Here is a 20,960-nt window from a genome sequence, read left to right on the forward strand (position 1 = left end):
TTCTGGCTCTTTTTTGGATCCTGGAGGGCTGACTTAAGTGAATCCTTAGTAAAGGAAAGAACCCAGCAGCCTCTCCTCAAACCAGTAGGCAGCTTCCATACAGCCTCACAGAAAGGTGGCCCAGGAGTGACTTTATCCACATTTTCCTGCTCAGAAAAACAAACCACCAAATCTAAAAAAGAGATTGACCTTGAGGTTTCCAGGAACAGGACTTAAAGGGGTGTGGGGAAGGGGTAAGGAAGAGATAGGGAGGGAGGAAGGGAGGAAATGGGAGGAGAGAGACTCCGTGGCAACGGCAGAGGAGATTGTGGCACAGGCCACAGGTGTGGAAGCCCCATAGACCTTCTGGGAAGCTGCGATTTGCTTTGTGATGAGATTTGTGAATAGGGGGAGGCCACTGGCCCCCAGACCTGCTGGGACACTCTTCCCGGACTCCAGCCAGGCTTTTCTTGTCATTTCATGTGTTAAATCATTTAAAATGTATATAGTAGTATATACTTATCATTTGGATACATTTTCCCCAAAATGTGGACTGAACTAAGATAAAAGAAAAAACACAAGTTATTTTCCTAAGGTTCTTTGCCTCTTCATTTTTATATGTGTCACTGACTGAGCTGCAGAGGCCTGTTTCTGGTCACATAATTCCTTCTCATGATCTTGGGATCTCCCACATTTGGAGCCAAGAAAGAGAGAAAATGAGATAGGAAGGTGCCTAGAGTTCTTGGACAGTGCTGAGCGGTAGGACTTGCTTTGCCTCCACTGATGTCTTTCAATGGCTTGTTTTTGTTGTTGTTGTTATTTTTCAGCTCCTAAATGACTTACTGGTCCCAAAAAACAGTATCGTTCACAAGAAAAACTTCGGGTCATTTGGTGGTAGTTCAGGTGCTGGGCAGACCTCTCTGCTGCATACTTTGGCATATTTTCACCAGCTTGGACAAGGGAAAGAATTTGTTGTCTCAAGTACCATACTGGAATGCATAAAGATTAAAAAGAAGGCAACAAAAATGCTCTTGGTTTTAAAAAATGTGCAGTTCCAATGAGAAAATAGAATAGTGGCCAGAAAGAGACCCAAGGACACGTGTCATGGAAACCAAATGCATAAGTGGGCGAAGTATACACTTAACTTTTGCAGAGTTGCTGAGGCTGAGGGACTGCTACCACAAATAAAGTAATGAGAGTGATGATGTACATTTGCAGAGCACTTTACAGTATACAAAGCCTGCACAAGCATTGTGTCGTTCCAGAGGTCACGAGTGTGTGTCACTCACTGATGAGGAGGTTGTGATGGCAGTGAGGTGGCTGCCATCTTGCCTGGTGGTCATGCAGGGGTCTTATTTGCTTCTCCCTCATGAGTAAAGGGTGTGGGGCACCACAAGGACTTTGTTCTGCCAACTTTGGGGGTCTTGCCCCATCTAGAGGGGGCAGAACGTTTCAGTTGGAGAATTGGCGGCTTAAAGGCTTACTGATGGCAGTAGATGGAGGGAAGAGTGATGGCTGAAGGTTCGTCTGTCTGGAATCTTTCATCTGAAAACTAAAAACTTGGGCTAGATTGTTTTTTGTTTTTTGTCTTTTTTTTTTGTTTCTTTTTTTTTTTTTTGAGATGAAGTCTGGCTTTTTTGCCCAGGCTGGAGTGCAATGGTGCCATCTTGGCTCACTGCAACCTCCACCTCCCGGGTTCAAGCGATTCTCCTGCCTCAGCCTACTGAGTAGCTGGGATTACAGGTGTCTGTCACCACGCCCAGCTAATTTTTTTTTGTATTTTTAGTAGAGACAAGGTTTCACCATGCTGCCCAAGCTGGTCTTCAATTCCTGACCTCAGGTGATCTGCCTGCCTCGGCCTCCCAAAGTGCTGGGATTACAGGCGTGAGCCACCACACCCAGCAATTGGTGGGTTTTCATTCCTGGCTCCATATGAGAATCATCGGTGTGGCTGTAAAAACTGCTAATGCCCATGCCACACTTCGGACCAGATGAATGAGAATCTCTGGGCTTGGACATTGGTGTTGTTAAACTCTCCCTAGGTGATTCTCAGGGGGAGCAGGATTAACAGCCATTGGCTGGATGCTCTGTAAAGTGATTTCTAGCTCTGTCTAATGTCTTGGGGGCTGGGTTAAAACAGCATCTGGTGGGACTGGGCGACGAACAGAGGTGATAGAGAAGGCTGCACCTACCAGGTTATTTCTACTCTTGGGGAAGTTGGTTGAGATTAACTCTGGGCACACATATAAAACCCAGTGTACTGGATTATACAGAGTCCCCTCAAAATTCGTGTCTACACAAAGCCTCTGAATGTGACCTTATTTGGAAAAAGGGTCTCTGCCGAGGTAACTTGTTAAGTTTGGATGAGCTCATGCTGGATTAAGGTGGGCACTAAGCCCTATGTGACTCATGTCCTCAAAAGAAGAGAAGACACACAGACACACACAGAGGAGAAGACACACAGACACACACAGAGAAGAAGACACACAGACACACACAGAGGAGAAGACACACAGACACACACAGAGGAGAAGACACACAGACACATACACACAGAGGAGAAGACACACAGACACACACAGAGGAGAAGACACGCAGACACACACAGAGGAGAAGACACGCAGACACACACAGAGGAGAAGACACGCAGACACACACACACAGAGGAGAAGACACGCAGACACACACAGAGGAGAAGACATGCAGACACACACACAGAGGAGAAGACACACAGACACACACAGAGGAGAAGACACACAGACACACACAGAGGAGAAGACACACAGACACACACAGAGAAGACACACAGACACACACAGAGGAGAAGATACACAGACACACACAGAGGAGAAGACACGCAGACACACACACAGAGGAGAAGACACGCAGACACACACAGAGGAGAAGACACACAGACACACACAGAGGAGAAGACACACAGACACACACAGAGGAGAAGATACACAGACACACACAGAGGAGAAGATACACAGACACACACAGAGGAGAAGACACGCAGACACACACAGAGAAGACACACAGACACACACAGAGGAGAAGATACACAGACACACACAGAGGAGAAGACACGCAGACACACACACAGAGGAGAAGACACACAGACACACACAGAGGAGAAGACACACAGACACACACAGAGGAGAAGACACGCAGACACACACAGAGGAGAAGACACGCAGACACACACAGAGGAGAAGACACGCAGACACACACAGAGAAGACACACAGACACACACAGAGGAGAAGATACACAGACACACACAGAGGAGAAGACACGCAGACACACACACACAGAGGAGAAGACACACAGACACACACAGAGGAGAAGACACACAGTCACACACAGAGGAGAAGACACACAGACACACACAGAGAAGACACACAGACACACACAGAGGAGAAGACACACAGACACACACAGAGGAGAAGACACACAGACACACACAGAGGATAAGATACACAGACACACACAGAGGAGAAGACACGCAGACACACACACACAGAGGAGAAGACACACAGACACACACAGAGGAGAAGACACACAGACACACACAGAGAAGACACACAGACACACACAGAGGAGAAGACACAGAGACACACACAGAGGAGAAGACACACAGACACACACAGAGGAGAAGACACATACACACACACAGAGGAGACGACACACAGACACACACAGAGGAGAAGACACACAGACACACACAGAGGAGAAGACACACAGACACACACAGAGAAGACACACAGACACACACAGAGGAGAAGACACACAGACACACACAGAGGAGAAGACACACAGACACACAGAGAGAAGGCACACAGACACACACAGAGGAGAAGACACACAGACACACACAGAGGAGAAGACACACAGACACACACAGAGGAGGAGACACACAGACACACACAGAGGAGAAGACACACAGACACACACAGAGGAAACGACCATGTGAGAATAGAGGAAGAGGCTGGAGTGATGCAGCCACAGCCAAGGAAGGGCACGGATGGTCACCAACCAGCAGAAGCTGGGAGAGGCAAGGAAAGATTCTTCCTTCCAGCCTTTGAAGGGAGCATGGCCCTGCTGACACCTGGATTTAAGACTCCTGGCCTCCAGCACAGTGAGAGAATAATATGCTTCTGTTGTCTTCATCCACCCAGTCTGTGGTATTTTGTTACTGCCACAGTAACAAAACTAAGCCACCCGGTAAGGCTTGGGTCTCAAGACAGCTGAATCACCTCTTCATTGCTTAGCAATGAAAAACACTAGAGCTGATAGCACAGCTAACATGAGAGGAAAGCTGGGCTGTCAGGAGAGCTGTGTCCTGTTTCCAGGCACAGCAAGGACAGCTGGGTTCAGACTGAAGCAAGACCCAAAATGGATGCCCTGTTGGAGAGCGTTGGTGATTTACCCTACAGGCAAACATTGACTCATTTTGTGCTACAGGAAAGGTGAGCAGATGGGAAGTAGCTGAAAGACTTGAGTTTTGGTCTTGCCTCTGTCACTTTCTGGCTGTGTGGCTCTGGGAAAAGTAGCTAATGTCTCTGGACCTCAGTTCCTCATTTGTTAAGTGCAGGGACTAGATGACATAATCTGCTACACAGTTTCCAACTGTTACGTTCTAAATGCTAAGCCAGAGAGAGACAGGTTTAGCATCAGTAATAACATGTGAGAATAGTCCCCCAGGCATAGGAATGCATCATGCTCCTTGCAGCTCATGCCCCAGGTCTGATTCTGAGTTCAGACATTGCTAGCCACTTGCTTTAGGGATTTCTGGTGGACATGTTGCTTTCTGGTACAGCTACTCCCAAATTTAGGACATTAATGTAGTCTGTGTCTAAATTAGCAATGTCTAATCATTTGATTGTCTAACATCAAAGAAGGATTAATCACCCACAAGATCTAATGAGCTTCTTTTCCTAGAACACATTCTACATGATCAACCAGACCTTTGATGACCCCAACAGCCAGAGATCTTATGAGCCTTTCCCAGGACCCCCACCACCTGCCTCTCATCCATGCAGCAATTCACCAGGCCTGTGTGTAAAACAAGCCCTGATTTTGAGGATTCACCTTGAGGGGAAAAGTGGGTCTAGAAAACATGGATATAGAGAAAATGTGGCTACGTTTCTTCTCTGCAGTTCCTAGGATGTTTCATTAGTTTTCTATGTCATGTAACCACAAACTCAGTGGCTTAACACAACGTGTATTTATCATCCCACAGCTTCCTTGAGTCAGGAATCTAGGCAAGGAGTAGCTGGGACTTTTGCTTAGGGTGTCACTGGCTAAACTCGAGGTCAGCCCAGGGTTGTGATTCTGATGTGAGTGAGACTCGAAGTCTGCTTCCAAGCTCACTGGTTGCTGATGGAATTCTGCTCTTTGCATTTGTGGGACTGAGGGTCTCAGCTCTGAGAGACCACTCGCTTGCCACACAGGCTTCTCCATAACATGGCAGTTTTCTTCTTCAAGGCCGATGGGAGAACGTCTCTGCTGCCTCAAGTCTTTCCACCTTTCTCCGTTTCTGACCTCTAGACCTTCTTTCAAAAGGCTCACATGATTAGGTCAGCCCCTCCCAGGATAGGTAGTCTCCACTCTGATTAACTTAAAGTCAACCGATGAAGTCAGGCTGATAGGGGATAATGTCCCAAAACAAAGTCAACTGATAAGGAACTTCAATCACATATGCAAAATCCCTTCCCCTTTGCCCTATAATGCAGGCTAATCACAGGAGTGGCATTCCATTGTATTCATAGGTCCTACCCACCCTCGAGTGTGGGAGAGTTATACAGGGCATGAACACCAAGGCCTAGGAATCTTGGGGTCGTCTTCAAATTATCCTGCTAGAGATGAGTCTGGGGATCTGTGATAACCCTTCCAGGGGAAGTCGCCCTCATCAATACACAAGCCAGGGCTGAGATCAGCTGGGATAGTAAAACCTCACTTTTTCAGGGGGTCCCAGGCCATACCCTAGCATCAGGTGTCTGCCAAGAAGATATTGGCAGGTTTCCTTGAGACACTTTTACTTCTAATCCTTAGGCTCAAACACCTGTGGAGTGGGAAGTATGGCATTTCCGCGAAGTCCTCTTGACTTGAGTCCCAGGTCCCTCTGACAAAACAGGAGTTTGTTGACCTGCTAGTCCTGGCAGCAAATGTACCTATTTACTCAGCTTTTGCCAGAGGGTGGGGAGAGAGGGTGGAGAAGAAGGAAGGGCTCCTTTGCAGTTGGTCAATGAAATGCTTTGTTATAATTTTCCTTCATATTGTGCAGGTGGCCAAGTGTCTCGGGTACAAGGTAGACAGATTTCTCCCCCTCGGTCTTCCCTGCATTCAGTCCCCAGCCAGTGGGTCACATTCAGAATAGTAATAGGAATAATAAAGGTCACAGTTCCTGCTGCTGTAGGAAAGATTATCTTTAGAAAGAAACAAATAGTCTGGGAGGAGTTACATGGAGTTTAGAAAAACAAAACAGACACCAACTCATCCTGATTCTCTGTGAGTTTCATCCTGTGTTATTCATCAATGCCTGTTTGATGGTTTCATGTCTTGATGCATCTTTTATTGTCCATCTTTTGGCCATGGATACTCTTGGATGATGCATCAAACCAAGCATAGTTTTTCAAGTGACAAGAGTTGTGGGGATAATGGACTGGGTTTCTCTTACTTGTGTTGCAAGACACTTTGGAGTCATAAGCGTATGGATTTTTGTTTGTTTGTTTGTTTTTTATTTTTTGAGATGGAGTCTTGCTCTGTCACCCAGGCTGGAGTGCAGTGGTACAATCTCAGCTCACTCAACTTCTGCTTCCCAGGTTCAAGCGATTGTCCTGCCTCAGCCTCCTGAGTAGCTGACATTACAAGCGTGCACCACCATGCCCAGCTAATTTTTATATTTTTAGTAGAGATGGGGTTTCACCATGTTGGCCAGACTGGTTTCGAACTCCTGGCCTCAAGTGATTCGCCTGCCTTGGCCTCCCAAAGTGCTGAGATTACAGGTGTGAGCCACTACGACTGGCCAAGCCTATGGATTTTAAATCACGAGGACATGAAAATCTCTGTCAAAATAAGAATGCTGAGTTGGAGAGTGGAGGCAAAAATGTCACTCTGGGTTTGTGTGGACACAAGAACCAAGAGAGGCCTCCTTGTAAAATGAAACATGTCAGAGCAGACACTACATGCCCAGAGATCGAGTCCTCAGACCTCAGACTTCTTAGTGCAAAATGAGAAATTTGGCCTACACGTTGTCTCCAAAGTTCTTTTTTTAGCAGTAAAATGCTTTGATTCTATATGACACACAATTCTCCACACAGCCTGTGTAGCTATGTCACGACTTTACAACTTTCGTAAGAGCCACTTCCAAATAAGTCATGAACATCTCACAGCAGGAAGAGATGGCAGGTGACCAGCTCTCAAGTTTGGGTTGGTTTGCTAATTTTCACTAGAAAATCATCTCCTGGGGAAAGATATTAAATAATGCAATGCCATTATGTCTTAAAAAATTAAATTAAAATTTTAAAAATATTATTTACCATTCTAGTTCTTGAGTTTTTATGTTCTGGGAACAAAATAACATTTTTATTTTGTTTTGAGAGAGATAAAAACAATCAAGGCATTCTGACTTTGTTCTCAGTAGCTATCTCATTATTAATGTTGAATGCAATAAAAGTAGTTTCCTTGGTGAGAAATGAATATATGGTTTCAACCACAATACGTCTTCACAGATAAAATGATTCCTATCTGTATTAATAAGAACATTTTCTGGGCCTCCCTGTGAATGTGATCTTCACAGAATAACATGTTCCCACCTTGTCCTGAGACCAGATCCAAGAAATGTTCTCCACGAGTATAGGTGAGATTTGGCTTGGCTCTGTAAGGCATTTCCGGGTAGGAATAATTACTAGACACTGAAATGGCTGAAATGAGGGGGAACGACATTTCCTCTCAGGAGATCTTGATAAAGGAAACATCTCCTCTCTCGGAGATGTCCTAGGTTGGCCCCGTCCGGCAGCCAGAGAACTGGTTAGATCTATCAGAGTGATATCAATGATGTTGATTTTCTGTGAAAGAGCTTCTACTCGGTATTTCTGAGAAGTCTGACAATTCATTTCCATTTTTAAAGAGGAGAAGCTTTTGAAACGCAGTGGCACTCACAGGCTAAATTTGAAACGCTACCCTCAGGGACCACCGTGTTCACAATGCCAAGGCAAGGGCCTTTTGCACCTGGAATACTAGGCTTCCCTGTTTTGGTGAAGCCCCTGAGGTGTTTTCCTGATGGGCTTGGTAGTGCAATGGTGATTTCCCACCCCAGGAAATCTAATCCTTAAACCCCGAGATCACAAGAGCCTTCTCTGTTTGCTCAATGGAGTCTGGCCAGTCCTGGCTCTCTCCCATGCTGTGTACAAGTTTGGATCTAGAACTCAGAGTCTGATTATTCGCTAATGCCTGAAGCTCATTTTTGTGGCACCGTGTAATATCAGGAGAATGGCAGGTCCCAGCTGCCCACTTTCCCTCTCCCCATCCTCAGGCCTTCAGGATATACCGTTTATACATGTGCATACGTGTACGACAATATGAAACATATGGATTTCAGATCCCCTCTTCATAAGGGGAATGGAGGAGGAAGTTGAAGTGGATGAGAATCCAGGAACAGGGTTTAGCATTGGTGAGAGTGGCAAGATGACTCAGTCTTGGATTTTTAATCAAGGGATCTTAGTGAAGAACAGCATATCCTTTGTTGGGCAGAATATAAAAATGCAAAACAGAAGCCAGTAGAGATTTAATAAACAGAGCAATAAGTAGGGCTTGGCAGGGAGATGGGCACACAATGGCTGCTTTAACCTGGTAGAGATGAGCTTTGGTGCGATGGTAAATGTTGGTTTCCATTGATATTGACTTGAGTTGACTCAGGAGTCAATGAAAGAACATTTTGGATCAATTTGGACAATTATCCACAAGCAGTAATCCTACAGTGTTCACTGTTTTCCAGGAACTTTTAAAATAATAGAAAGGGTTATTCCGGGATAAAGCATTTTTCCTTTTTCAAATGCTTTCAGAGGTTGGCTCACCTTATTTGGGTGAGGCATATAAGTATGGTTAGTGTGGGTATTGAGGCTACCAAACAGTTGTAGATGTTTCTTTAAGACCAATCTTACCAGTCTTATTCCCCATCTTTCTTTCTCCTACCTCTTGAACTGGGACTCAAAATGACTGGGCAAAATATTGCGTGGCCTTGGGCAAATTGTTTGATTTTGCTGAATCTCAACTCACTCACCTGGAAAACACCTTTTCTACCCAGCTCTTGGAACTGTTATGAGAATGAATGGGCAAATGCATAAAAATTGGAAATACTAGGTACAAGCAAAGATTATGTTTTCTCATGGTTTGGGGCTAGATTTTTGTATACAATAAGTGTTTCCATCAGAAGCAATTGACGCCAATGCAAAGCCATCAACAGGAGGAGAATTTGCATTTGGACAACTCCTTGAAGGATGAAGAAAGAGGCTTCAGGAGGCAGAGCAGCCTTATGGGCAGAGAGTTCAGTGGAGGAATCAAGTCAGTCTGTTGTGGAGGAGGCCTTGAATAGGCCACTTTTTCTCCTCAAGGCCAACAAGAATCACACCTGTCTTTTTGAGATTGCAAGAGGAAATGGAAGAAAAATTATCTTGACCTTGTCTAAACAACAGTGTCGAGGGGTGCTATCTCACCCCAAAATACTTTTAATGTTAACTGCCTAGCTCTGTCCCAGATACTGTTTGTCCCTGAAAAACCTCCTCAGGAAGAGCCCCTCGACCTGGGAGCCTGGAAGGAGGTTCTCTTTGAATCCAGGTTGTTTCTGAAGCCATAGCCAAGCACAGGGGACCCATATCCACATCTGGTCTGATTGACTTCCTCTAGTTGAAAACATATGGGAAGGGCCTTGAAAGGCATAAGTCATATTTCTGCCTTCTGTGCTTTTAGCTGTTCTCCATTGTATCATCTAGATTGTGATACATTAGATCATCTAGATTTTATATGTGTATCATCTAGATTTTAACAGTGACTGTTAAAAATGACCATAAATCTTTAGAGAAAGCAAGTATTAGGTTGGTGCAAAAGGAATTTCAGTTTTTGCCATGAAAAGAGATGGCAAAACCAGCAATTCCTTTTCACCAACCTAATATTACAAAGCAGCTGGGATTACATGAGAGAACACATAGGAAAGCAAGGTGTAACACATGTTCATTATGTTGATGGTTATCTTGTTAGTTACTAACTTTCTAAATTAATTGAGAAACTTTTTTAAGAACCAGAATAGAGATGAGCATGACTAAGAGAAAATATTTAAGACCAAAGAACATCAACCCTCCTTTTAACTCACTAGTTGAGAGCTACACTACTCACCTCCCAAAAATGACTTTTGTGTCGAGGAGCTCCAGGCCCTGAAGGATGCTGCTTTGCTTAGGAAGAAAGAGTGGCAGACTTCTCATGGGCTGATGTGCCAAGAATGGCTGAGGTTGGGTCTCAGTGGATGGCAGGGCTTGCAGGGAAGGCAGCAGCCAAAACCCTGGAAATCTGGCTCAACACAAAAGTGAAGAATGGGTCTTACATGAAATACATTGGGTGTCAGTGTCAAGAATGCCAAGGCCCTAATTTTTACATTATCTTCTCCTAAAGACAACCATGGGGGCTGGCTTGTCATCTCTGTATGTCAATATTCCATATTTGCCCTTTCCCTTTGAGGATATGGAACCAATCCTGGTAATTCTCCCCACTTGAGCATGCCCGAGGACGGATACCTCTTCAAATACTCAGTCATGGGTGAAGATTACATTCTTGAGTGAAATGCATCCTTGGAGATGCCAAAGAGAAAAACAAAGGGACGATATTTTGATCTATTCTAGAGGCAGGGGAAGGACCCGTTGGCTATATCTGGTCCCAGGATCATCTCTCTTGGGACATTGGCCATGGAGCCAACACTGGGTTCTGTGGTGCCTGCAACTTTAGCTTCCTAAAAAACTCCTTCAGGACTTGCTGCACAGGGACAGCATCTCAACTTAGATCAGGCTCTAAGTCCATACTAGAATCTGGTGTGGCCTCCTTTAAGGGGATCTCCTGCCCCTGTGAGTTCCCTGAGTCCTGGCCTCAGTTTTCTCCTCTTTTAGTGAGCTCTTTCCTGGCCCATCACTTGGGGCTGATCTCTGCGAGTTCAAGATTTGAAAAGTGGTTGTTGTTCTGACTGGTGCCTTTGCTGCCTAAGATTTCATGAAGATGATAGCACTGCAGATGACACAAGGAAGGATACTTTAGACCTTTTGTGCTCAGATAACTTTGGAGATAAAGGCAACATTAGCAATCATACAAGACAAATTTCAGCTGAAGAAGCCCAGAGAGCTTAAATTACTTGCCCTAGGTCCCTTGGCCACATACGGCAATGCTGGAACTAGTATTCAAACCTTGTGATTCATAGTTGACAACGATCCATGCGTGGTTGGGGTTCTCGAAATGTAGTCCTTGGACCAGCAGCATCATATCATCTGGGAAAGCATTAGAAATGCAAATTATCAAGCCCCATCCAGACCTACTGAGTCAGAAGCTCTGCAATCTCTGTTTTAACTGGCCCTCTAGGGAATTCAAATACTTGCTATGGTTTGAGAAACAGTGTTCTGTGCTGTGCTAAATTAAACCTTTTGCGGGACAGTGCAGTATTTTTCATTTGTAGAAGAGTTGAGTGCTTAACAATGATTTCTATCACACTTGATTCTTTTATTCATTTCTACACTTAATCTTGAATGCCCATTCCCATATTAGGCACCATATGGATCAGAAGGACATATTGAACAAAGATCCTTCCTTCAAGGAGCTGATAGCAGTCACAACATAGACCAAGGAGGCTTTGATACTAAGAAGTAAGGCAAAATATGACGAAATTTTGGAATGATGCAGACACCACGGGTGATATGAGTTTGCTAATGCTTTGGGCTATAGAGATGAGGTTGGGAATACAAATAGGAGAAGAGAATTAGCAACCAGGTGGTAGAAATGGGCCTAGTGAGTTGTAGAAAGAATAAGGAGATTGACCAGGTTGAAGGAGAGGCCTTGTGCTCTCTTAGGAGATTTATGAGAAGTTATGAGACTGAATTTCTCCCTAAATTATGAGGACCCCTAAGGTACTTGCCTCAGTGACTGAAGAGAATGGATGGTTGGCCGTAGATCCACCACTCAGTGATTGACTCTGGAAGCATCTGTCTGGTAGGGAGGGCGAGAGGAGCTATTTTCAGACTTTACTCTGGTACAGGCCTCAAGCAATTTGTCATGACTCAGGTGTCTGGGAAATAAGTGTGCTCTCAGGACAGCTTGACATGTCACTCAGCAGCCTCCTGGGGCCAAGCTGTTCTTTTAAAGGAAGAGTTTTGTGTTGACTCTGAACTTGGAAGAATCCAAAAACAGCAAGTGACAACAGAAGGTTGAGTCATGAGTGCATACCGCATCCAGGCCAGGCTTTGCTTCCAAGCACGAAGTAGACCATGGCATCGGGTTGACGTTTTCACATTGTAACCGTAAATTCTCTGTGACCCATTTCCACTGCCTGTATCATTTTATAGACCTGTATAGCTGCATGGAAATTAAATTGGTATTCATTATAAGGTGCCACCAGATGCCCAAAGACCTTCTAGATTGCCCAAGAAAAGCATCTATCGAGCATCCAACTCCAGCATATTTTATTATGTTTAAATTTCTGAAACATATGCACTTGTGATATATGTGACAAATATAGTTATCAGCATTTTTTCTTAAGCAGGAAACTTTGTTTTCAACCAATATGGTTAAGAGAGAACTTACTGCAGTTACAACTATGCATTATTTTTGAAAATAATCCTAGCTAGCATTGATTTACTATGGTCACAGGCCCTCTATGTCTGCTTCGAATTCATTCTCTGTGTCATGCCCACAATTATCCTCATACGAAGGAGGCATTATTGTTGTCTCCACCTTGCAGGTGAGTAAACTGAATCACAGAGAGGACAAATAATATCTTCGAAGCCATGCAGCAAATAAGCGGTGAAGACTGGATTATACATACACATGTGCACACACACACACCATTCAGAATCATGGTGGAAGATGGAATAGTATGTTGGAAAAAGGTAAGGACTTCAAGCTAACGTCTGGTAATTGACAGGCTGAGCAAGTTAGGGAAGCCACTTTTAAATCCTAGAATACTGGTTGCCTAATCAATAACATAGAAGCCTTTACTCATAGGTTAATTTTGAGGAATGAATGAGATAATATGTTGAAAAGTTTCGTTCTGTAAACTAACCTCCCCAACAGCCATATCCAGAAATCAGATTTTTACTGGGAGGTCATGAATATAGGCTCAACCTCGAAATTTTCTGCTCTGACTCCCTTTTCCCAACTCGAATGGGTCGATTATGTTCCTAACCCATTAGTGCTTAGTTGATGATACGTAATCATCTCTCTGCCCAGGTAACCTGGTAACTCAATTAACCAGCAGTTTGACATGGAACTTTGTGGAGTACCAGGCATGGTGATGCAGACTTGGACCTGCTCAGGGCTCTGACAGATGGACACCAGCATCCCTGAAAATAAAGATGTGTTGTCTTTGGGTCTGTGTGTTTTGTTACCTAGTTGCTTCTCTGCTCTGTGGAAGTCACATTTTCCTCTGTTTCTTCAACAGTCCCTGCACCCGGTGGGTCAGTGCCCCGGGGACATACCATGGCTTCACATCCTTGTTTTTTCCAGCATCTGGCATCTCAGGAAGCCACTGACTAATTCCCTTGGCCCCATCCCACCCCTACTGCCCTGCACTCATTGGCTTCTAGCTTTCGATGAATTCAGGGAAATAGGGGTTCCCGTGAGCCCATGTTTTTCAAGGGCTCATAGTTTGTGCCTGGAATGCATATTTGCACTCCAGCTTTCTAAAATGAGCAGAACTTTGGAAATACCCTTTAGTGGATCCTGTCTGAACTCTAAATGTCTCCCTGAGTTTGCTTTAGAGACAGAAGGGAGAATTCTTGAATTAACAATGATCCTCCAATGAAATCCTCCTATGGAATTTGAAATGTAGCCATTATGACAAATAGGCTTTTACCTTTTGTTGTGGTAAAATATACATGCATAAAATTTACCATTATTGAAGGTCCACAATGTTGTGCAACCTTCACCACTGCCTACTTCCACAACATTTTCATCACCCCTAAAGGAAACTCTGTAGCCAATAAACAGTCCCCCTCCATTACTCCCTCCTCCTGGACTCCAGCAACCACTCATCTTCCTTTTGTCTTTAGAGATTTGCCTATTCTGGATATTTTCATCTAAGGCAGATCAGTTTGTTCATTGAAAATTTTCAACATGCTGGACATTCACATTGCTTCAAAATCTAAAAGTCTAAAAGGGTTTCCTTTCTTTTACTTCTCCCCCATCGGCCTGGGCTCCCTTCCCACAGGTGATTTCTTTGTTTGTGGAGGCATATGTATTCTAGAATATGTGTATCCCAGTACAAACAAATACGACACACACTCTTATCTCCTCCTTTTATTACATGAAAGGTAACATCCTATACACCATATTCTGTACGTTGTTTTTCAGCCACCTTACAAAATGTCCTGGAACTTCTGTCCCCATCAGTACACAGAGAGCTTCCTCATTCCTTTTTATAGCCGCATAGTAGTTGTTTGAATCTAGCATGCTTTATTTAACTAATCCTTTCTTGATGGACATCTAGGTTTGTTTCCAAGTATTTGCCATCACCAGCAAAGCTGCCATGAATTATCTCACACACATGTCATCTTAAAAGTGTCTCGGCAGCACAGGTTCCCAGAAGATGAATGACTGGGTCAGAGGGCAAGTGGATTTGTAGTTTTGTTAGTGATCACTCCGTTTCTTTCTGCAGGGGTTGTGCCAATTCACACGCTCACTGGAGGTACACGAGGGTCCCGCAGCCTCCACCAAAGAGTGTGTTACCCAACTCTGTATTTTTCTCCTAATCTCAGTGTAATCGAATTTGAATATCTATTCCTATGTTTAAGAAAGAGGATTTAAAGAATTCTGGTTTTGTCTTCCAAAAGGAAAAAAAAATGCATCTGGCACCTCCATGTTACCTGTTTGCATTTAAGGATAAATGAAAAATGCAGTAATTTCCAGTAATGTCCACAAAATCAGTGACTTGCTGAAGTCCACACACCTTTCCCTACCTGGAAAGAAGCTTCTGTGGAAGGCCTCTGTTTCCCAGGGTACCTCACTTCCCACCCTCCCAGGGACAGGCTGTGAGATCCCACTCCTCCATGCTCCCCACTGTTGACTCTGCACCCCACAGCCAGCTGCCCTCTGAATGCCCAGCCTGGCCTCCAGTAGTTTATTTAGAAGCATGACAAACCCTCTAATTATGGAGATAAAAGCTGCCTGTGATGCAGATCAGGGCTTGGGTTGAAAAGTCTCTTTTTTGGCCCTTTCCCATTTCATTAGAGTTGCGGGGGTGGCTGGTCACCCCAAGGTTTAATCCTTGGAGGCAGTGTGACAGCAAATGTGGCAAGAATCACAGCTCATTGATTGTTCCATTAAAAATTTCTACAGGTACCTGAAAAAGGTGCCTTTCAAGTTGCTTCAGTCTGAAGAATCTTATTTCTCCTAAATTGAGTCAATTAATCCCTTGAAAATGTGTGGTATTCACAATTTGATGTCATGGCCTCCACGTGAACATCTCTCTCTGCATGGATGGAGGAAGTGAACAGCTTTTCCTTCTTCCTGCATTTCCCACTTCTCCCTAAATCTAAAGAGCAGTTCTCTGCCTTTGCGAGCATAGGCTGGTGAGAGCTGGGAGAGCAAGCCCACACTGCTCAGCAGCCGTGTTTACCATCTGATCATCATGGAGGGACAGCTGAGTGCACAGTGTCCTTCCATCCATCATTGCAAGACCAGGGAAGGAAATTTGGCCCTTGGGCAGGCTGTAGCCCAGGAAAAAGGCTATCTTCAGGCGGCCGGCCGCCTTCTCTAGTTTGCAAACAGCACAGATTGAGAGCTTGCATTCCTTCTCATCTCAGGAACCACATATGAGCACCTCTCCCTGCCATGGTTCTCACGATGGCTGGATGATCCTTATTTAAGTATTGAATCAGGAGAGGGCAAGAGGCTTCACCCAAGACGGCTGTGAGGTGGGGATGCTTGAGCTGCCCACATCTGCTGGTCAATGTGTCACCTCCATCCTCTAACCCAGAGAGCATTTCTCTTCATTTCCTCTGCTTCTTGCTCCCTACATTCAACACTCTGACCTCACTCTGCCATCTCTCAAAAGCTAACCCCAGACTCCTCTTCTCAGTACAGGGCTCTGGTGACCAGGCAGACTGAGGTGTGATGAGCAGGGCCTTGGGAACCAGTTACAGAGGGTTAAGTCCTGGCTTGGTCATTTACAGTCCCTGAGTACTTTAACTTTTCTGAAATGTAGTTTCTTCATCTGTAAAATGGGCTAGTAATACCAATGTGCAACAGCAATAGGTGAGGATTGAAGGAGACATTTAGGAAGTCTCTGGCCCCACAGAGAGTACTCATAGCAGCTGTGAAAATGTGCTACCCGGGTGGAGGATTAGCCCATCTACTGGTCCTTTGGATCCACTAGTGTGTTTGCTTGGGGGTCACACTTAACACAGCTGCTCCCAGGCGGTGACTGGGCCCTATAGGGATGCAAAGACAGGCCCATTCCAGAGATATGTGGGATTTCTCTGACAGACAGCTGTGGCTCAAGGACTCTCCCTGAGCTTTGCTAGGAGTTTCTTGGAGATGTGCTGCAGTGTCTAGACAAGCTTCCTTCCTTTCCTCCTCCTCCTTCCCTGACTTTCACAGGGTCAGACCTGCACCATAGCTTGAGGGTTCTCCCACTTTCTTGGCCCCTTCCAGACTGTGTCTCCCAATAAATCCCTCAGGTGTCTAATCCCATCTTGGTATCTGTTTCTGGAAGACCCAAACTACACAGCACTCAAACCATTTTAGTTCCATCTCCATTTTGCTAAATATGTAGTTTAAAGGTCGTGTTTAGGGATTACCTAGAAATCATTTTAGGGTATAATGACATGTTATTTATTTATTTTAAAATTATGTTTGCTCCACTTGGTGAAAATTTCTGTAAGTACTTCTGAGATCATGGATCCTGGGGCTTCATTGAACATCAACCTTTGGGGGAACTGCTTCTAATGCTGATAAAAGTTTCAGGATCTTTCCTTGTTGACTGGGACTGGGATTTTTTATGTGAGGGCAAGAGAACAGCGTTAGCATCTCTGCAGGTGTTGTGCTGCCCCAAACCAGCATCTTTCTTCACAGGGGGGCTAGAGAGGGTGGGGGGCCACTTCAGGCCCTGGAACCTCTGGGTGCATGAACAGAAGTGCCATCAGCCTCTTTGCGGTCCCACAAGACAGTACTCTTTTGCTCTATCTGATTTTTTTTTTTTTTTTTTTTTTTTTTTTTTTTTTTAGGGAATCTTACCTCCTTGGTGCTAAGTGGTGACAGATACTTTGACACTTACTTCTTTTGCCCCATAAATCAGCCCTGGGGTCCTGGGCAGCTCAGAATCATGAGACCATAAAAATATGAAATGACAAGGCATGGAGTGGTCTTAGAGATCATTAAATCGACCTGCCTTACTTGATACATGAGGAAAGAGGCCTAGAGTACATCAGAAGTGAATCTACCCTTGACTTCCTTTTTAAAAAATCCATCCATTCATCCATTCACCTACCAGTCCACTCATCCATCCAGCCATCCATCTATCCATCCATCCATTCCTCCATCCACCCATGTAACCTTCCATCCATCTACCCACTCATCCATCCATCCATCCATCCATCCATCCATCCACTCATCAATTTGCCCCATCGTCCATCCATCCATCCATCCATCAATTTACATACCAGAGGTAGACCCTGAAAATGCAAAGATGAATAAGATGTGGTCTCTACCTCCTGGGGTCTCCCAGTCCAGCATTCCCTTCCATTCCTTTAAACGGTTCAATTCAACCTTGTCTCTGAAATGGGCTGCGTCACCCTTCACTAAGCATCTTCCATTGCCAGCCTTTCAGATTCCATCAGCAACACATTGGCTGTGGGCATGTAGGTCATGAGAACAAGGTCAGCAGCATACACTTGCCCATTGCTCGCCAGAGGAAGGAACTCCAATGTCCAGGGTCTGGGGCATCTGTGCTTCCAGCTTGGCAGGTTCTCCCAGCAGAGAGCAACCACTTTTAAACTTCGACTTCTCCCTACTTTCCATCCTTCTCCCTTCTCTTCCCTCCCCACATTGTCCTGGTAGCTTACCATTCCCAATCCTGTTCCCCTCAAGCACATTAGCTTTGAGGCCATCCAGAGATCGATTCATTTCATGGTCCTGTTTTTCCCATTGCCTTTCACATCAGAGACCTTTTCTCTCTTCGAGCAAACCCATTTCCTTCTGTGATTACTGCTTGGATAGAAAGGACTCTGATGTGTGGTGTGGGGAGTTCAGGAGGATGGCGGGCACTGAGCCATTACCAAGTTTGCACTTGTTGCCTTCTGGCCAAGGACCAGAATGTTTATTCAAAGGAGCAATTTTTAAATAAGCCACTGACACCAGTATCTGGTCTAAGAGAAGAGCAAGAGAAAATAGTGGGAGACCTGGAGGAAACCAGGTGTTCCTCCAGTCAGGGGAGCTGTAGAATCCTTCTCATGGAGTCCTTTCTGTCACCTCCACCAACTGAGTGAGTAGCTCAGACTGGAGGCCCCTCACCATGCCTGTGGGACCCAGTGTCACCTGAAGGCAGGGGTTCTGCATAACAGGCCACCAGGCTACCAGCTGAGCAATCTTGGGCTAGCCACAAAATCTCTGAGTGTCAAGGCCTCCACCTGCATAATAGATATTAACAAAAATATCTGTGATGACCAGTGTTTGGATACATTAGCGCACAGGAAGATAGTGCTCCAAAAGTGCTTGGTAACAAGAGCCTCATGCATATTACTTGTAAAAGTAGGGTTTAGCCCAACTTGGTGTGCTCTCATGCTGCCACAAATGCCACCACTTTTGCACACTCACGTACCCGCAGGTACTGCTATACCGGGACCACCCCCAAGACATACTAAATGCCTGATCGTGGTGGTCTTTGAGGGAAAAGTTGTTTTCAAAGCAGTGGCTCTTCACCTCTTGAAAGGTTCTCCCCCAAAACATGCGCACACGCCAGAACACACATGGACCCCCTTGCTGAGGTGGGAGAATTGCTTGAGCCCAGGAGGTCAAGGCTGCATTGAGCTATGATCTCACCACTGCACTCCAGCCGGGCAACAGAGCAAGACACTATTTCTAAAAAATACAAATAGAAATAAATACGAAAAAAAGAGGGAGAACCCAAGGATGAATGGATGGATTGTGTGCCAGGCATTTAATGCATTCTTTCTTGTGTTCTTCACTCAAACCTTCTAAGGACTCTTGACCCCACTTTGCAGAAGGGAAGTTGGAATTTGTCTGAAGGTCCATGGCTGGTGAGCATCAAAACAAAGATACAAACTCAGGTCTGTGGGGTGCTCAGCTTTCCACTGTGCCTGTCACTCCTTCTTCTCCCTTTGTATCTGATCAGGCCAAGTTCTACGCAGCAGGCTTAACACACACCCAGGAGCACCGGCTACCCCAGGAGAGGAGTCACCAGGAGGGGAGAGCTGTTTCCACCTTCACCTGCTTCTCGTTCACCTGCTTCTCGTTCACCTGCTTCTTGCCTTGCAAGTCTCCAGACAGGCAGACTTCAGAGGGGACCTCCTGGCCTATCCTCTAGGGTATCTTGCTCTGCCTGCTGTCATCTTCTAATACCCAAAAATGTGTCGCATCCCCTCAAAGCTCGCTCTCGCCCTGCAAACCCTGAGCCAAGCCTATTATTATTGTATATATTTTACTAAATCAATCTTTTAAAATTCTACTTAACATAGGTGCCCAGCCTCATGGTGGCCATCTTTTAGAGGAGGAAATAAATGTTCACAGAAGTCAAGCTCCTTGTGCAAGCAGGATTAGTTACAGGGGACATGACCAAGAGACCTCTGAGTCCCTCTGCACATCCATGCTATGTGTTGACTTGCTCACAAGAGTCCCCTGTGTCGGGGCTGCCTGGCAGTGGGGACACGAGCCTTTCCCTTAGAGGGGAACACGAGGTTGGGCAACAAGGGTAGTCCTCAAGGTTCTACCTCGAGACTCCAGGACGCTGGACATTGGAAATGAGGCTGCACCCTGGAGGAGGATTTTCGGCTAAAGCCAAACACCATTAGCATCTGAAGGGGATGTGGGACCCATCTAAGGTATCACATCCCTGCTCACCCACCATGGGGTCTGCAGCTGGAGAGGGTGCCCCCAGGAGGGGCTGGAGAGGGGAGTTCTCTGCCCTGGGAGGCAGGTCTCCTGGTCCTTCACTGGACTGATCTCTTCTTTTCTGATGTCAAATCCTGACCTAAAGAGAGGCATCTTCTTTCTTATGGCATGGCCATGTCTCCTGTGTTCCTTCCTCAAGCCAAATCCTCTTCCATGATGCCTTCCCCTCTGAGCCCTATCTAACCTAACAGTGCAAATATTCCCACATCCCCTACCCCCGGCAGGGCTGAGCACGTTGCACATGTTCTGCCAGCGAATCAACACCTGCCTGGAGGTGTTCATGGTGTCTGCGTCCTGCCTCTGGTACAGAGGACCTCAAATCCATGATATCCCACCTGGTGCTCCCCAGGGAAGCCTGGCAGAGGCCCTGACGATTCCCAGCAAGACCAAGCACTGCTGCCCAGGGTCAGCCACGGTCACTTCTCTGCAGCTGTCATCCGGGCACAATCTCCAAATATTTCTAGCCATTCAGACTTTCACCATAATCAGAATTAACGCATGTAGAACCAAAGAGCCAGACACATGGGTTCAAACCTGCCCCACCATTTACAGTGAGAGTTTAGTGAGTCACTTAACCTGTGCCTCAGTTTTCTCACCTCTAAAAAGA

Source organism: Pongo pygmaeus, chromosome 22, assembly GCF_028885625.2.
Source record: "Pongo pygmaeus isolate AG05252 chromosome 22, NHGRI_mPonPyg2-v2.0_pri, whole genome shotgun sequence".
Taxonomy (NCBI): Eukaryota; Metazoa; Chordata; class Mammalia; order Primates; family Hominidae; genus Pongo; species Pongo pygmaeus.